The sequence below is a fragment of the Bison bison genome, unplaced genomic scaffold (assembly GCF_000754665.1).
Source record: "Bison bison bison isolate TAMUID 2011002044 unplaced genomic scaffold, Bison_UMD1.0 scf7180017864308, whole genome shotgun sequence".
Lineage (NCBI taxonomy): Eukaryota > Metazoa > Chordata > Mammalia > Artiodactyla > Bovidae > Bison > Bison bison.
The window spans coordinates 595,546-599,339 of record NW_011494880.1 but is presented as its reverse complement, the minus strand read 5'-3'; the positions used below and the strand labels follow the sequence as shown (position 1 = coordinate 599,339).

General features: G+C 36.8%; 1 pseudogene; it reads left to right on the top strand.

Moving 5' to 3' along the window:
- The window catches only part of LOC104997426, a 21,858-nt pseudogene extending 18,106 nt beyond the window's left edge, over positions 1-3,752 (top strand).
- Positions 3,753-3,794: the final 42 nt, after the last annotated feature.

Genomic DNA, 3,794 nt, shown 5'->3' with positions numbered 1-3,794 from the left:
ATGGGGATGGTCTTGATCACTGCCTCCTGTACAGTGTCACAAACCTCCATCCATAGTTCTTCAGGTACTCTGTCTATCAGATCTAATCCCTTGAATCTATTTGTTACTTCCACTGTACAATCGCAAGGGATTTGGTTTAGATCATACCTAAATGGTCTAGTGGTTTTCACTACTTTCTTCAATTTAAGTCTGAATTTGGCAATAAGGAGTTCATGATCTGAGCCACAGTCAGCTCCCAATCTTGTTTTTGATGATGTTTAGAGCTTCTCCATCTTTGGCTGCAAAGGATATGATCAATCTGTTTTCAGTATTGACAATCTGGTGATGTCCATGTGTAGAGTCTTTTCTTGTGTTGTTGCATCAGGAAATGCAGATCAAGTTTCTAATAAGGCATGGCCTCACATCTGTTAGAATGGCTGGCATCAAAAGACAAAATAGAACAAGTGTTGGTAAGAATGTGAGGAAAGGGGACCTCTAGTTCACTCTTGATTGGAACACAGTAGACTATGGAAAACAGTATGGATTCACCTCAAAAATTAAAAATAGAACTACTGCTTAAAAACAGAACTACTATACTATCCAGCAAGCCTACTTCTGCCTATATGTCTAAGCCAGCCAGCCAGGATGCATGCTTATTCATGTCTGACTCTTTACAATCCCATGGACTGTAGCCCACCAGGCTTCTCGTCCATGGAATTTTCCATGCTAGAATACTGGAATGGGTTGCCATTTCCTACTCCAGAGGCTCTTACCGACCCAGAGATTGAACCCACATCTCTTGCATCTCCTGCACTGGAAGGTGGATTCTTTACCCCTGCACCACCTGGGAAGCCTATTTTTATCTAAAGGAAACAAAAAAGATATGAAAGGGATATTCACACCCCCGTGTTCATCAACATTGTTCACAATAGCCAGGATATGAAAACAACCTAAATATCTGTCAGTGAATAAAAGGATAAAGGATATATGGTTTATGTACATAAAAGGATATTATTAGCAACAAAAAAAATAGGAAGTCTCGCCATTTGTGATCACATGGCATCATGCTAAATGAAATAAATCACAGAAGAAAAAATATTGCAAGATATCACTATATTTGTGTATAAAAAGTCTAACACACAGAAACACTAGTGTGGTGGTTCCTAGAAACTAGGAGTTGGACAGGTGAAGAGATATTAGATGAAATTACAAATTTTCAATAAATTGAAACTTGCTTCAATGAATAACTTGTGGGGCACTTTGTACAACAAAGAAGTTTAGCTGTGATCATAAGTGAGTAAATAAATTAGGAATTTAACTATGAATAATTATATTTATTATGTTATTCTTTTTCAAAAAATCAAATAAATTCTGTGGGGAAAAACATTAAAATTAAAAGAATTTACAGGCATTGGAAGAATATTTTTTGAATATCAGATAAATTATTACTAAAAATTTAGTATAAATCTATGAACAAATTTTGACAATAGGGATTAGGATAATTATCTTGCAAATGCTTCCAAAGTTTGGTCAGTATAGAAGGACTTTTTACTTGAGGTCAATTCTCAACTTCCAGTTTGTATTTCTTAAACACCACATATTAATTTCTACAAGCTATATTATCAATACAACATTATCAATGTTTACAACATGCACATCTTGTCCATGACCACATATTTAATATTGATTAGCATTAGTTTAGTATTTATATGGTTATAATGATGAAATTTGTGTTTTATTTATTTATTAATTTGTATCTTTCTATTCTTGATAGATTCTGTTTTTATTACTTTTTAATCTGACAAATATTTTGCTTCTTTGTCTTGGAACTTTTTTTGCTGTTGTTTCCTTGTTTTCCTGAGATATATCAAAGTTACTTATTCCTTAAATTCTTGTGAATTAAGAAAGGCCTGTCTGTATATATATTTTTTTAATCAAAGGGCAACAGTTCAGTTCAGTTCAGTTGCTCAGTTGTGTCTGACTCTTTGAGACCCCATGGGCTGCAGCACGCCAGGCTTCCCTATCCATCACCAACACCTGGAGGTTGCTCAAATTCATGTCCATCAAGTTGGTGATGCCATCCAACCATCTCATCCTCTGTTGTCACCTTCTTCACCTGCCTTCAATCTTTCCCAGCATCAGGGTCTTTTCCAGTGGGTCTGTTCTTCACATCAGGTGGCCAAAGTATTAGAGTTTCAGCTTCAGCATCAGTCCTTCCAATAAATATTCAGGACTGATTTCCTTTAGGATGGACTGGTTTGATCTCCTTGAAGTTCAAGGGACTCTCAAGAGTATTCTTCAACACCACAGTTCAAAAACACAGTTCAAAGGGCAACAGAACTCTGTATAATTTTTCTTTTGGTTCAAAAGTCTCATTCTCAGAACTTTCTACATGCTGTTCCACTATATTTTATACTTTAATATTCTATAATCTCCATCAGTAGTGACTGCACTTCAGTGTGGGAGAATAGCTTCCCTTCTTCATCTCCTTCACAGATCCAAGGAAATAGTTCGTCTAAGTCAGCCATTAAAAAAACCTAAACCTAAACTTCTGGTCTTCGGTTTCTTGACAGAAGTTAAACCGGTTAGTGTTCTCACCATTGTTCCATCTCATCATTGTACTTGTAGCTCTTGGTTGCTTGAAGCCAAGATTCCAGCATCTACCTCACTCTCAGGCCCTACTTCTTGCCCATAGGGTGTTTTTTAGTATCTGGCATTCAGGGCCACAAAGATCACAGACTGAAACCATTTCCTGATACTGTTAAAGATTTGCTTCTTCTTAACACTAACACTCCATATGGAACCTAGAGAAGGATGGAGTGGCAGGGGGAAAGATTTCTTTCTCATAGACCTGCCCTTGATGTGGCTTCCTGCTACTATCATGTTCCCAATATCACAGTCAGCAAACAAGATCAAAGTTCTGTATTTTCAAACTACATATTCTACATTCCTGTCTCTGAACTATCAAAATTCTATTTCTGTTTAAAAATTATTATTTTCTCCCTTACCTCCAATCATTACTAAGACTATGAAACATCCAACAAATTCTAGTTGATGGACCACCACATCTAAAATACCTCCTGAGGAAAGAAACTCTCAAATGCATTCTGCATTCTGGGCTTCCCAGGTGGCACAGTGGTAAAAGAATCTGACTGCCAATGCAAAAGATGCAGGAGGCAGGGGTTTGAACTCTGGGTCCAGAAGATTCACTGGAGAAGGAAATGGCAACCCACTCCAGTATTCTTGCCTGGCAAACTCCATGGACAGAAGAATCTGGTGGGTTACAGTCCATGGGGTTGCAAAGAGTCAGACATGCCTAAGCACACAATCCTTGATGATTTTTTTATGACATAATGTATTAAGAACTATGTAATGTACTTTTAATAATATATAACAATTTTAGATATGTCTACCTAAATATATAATATATTTAGATATATCTAGATATATATTTGGATATATTGTGTTCTTAAGAAATTTTTCAAGTGACTACATATTCATTCCTTAGCTATAAAGAAAACGCTATGACGTTATCAGGAATTCACCACGATCAGCCTATGAAGCCCTTGGAATGAGCAGTCTTCTGGATTAAGTTTATCAGGCATCACAAAGGAGCCAAACACCTTGGGCCAGCGGTCCATGACCTCACCCGGTACCAGCACCATTGTTTGGATGCGATTGGCTTCCTGTTAGCATGTGTGGCAACTATTATATTTCTGGTCACTAAATGTTGCCTGTTTTGCTGCTGGAAGTTTGGTAAAACTGCAAAGTAGAAACAGAGTAGTCTTTTTTTTTTTTTTTTAACAATTGAGTTT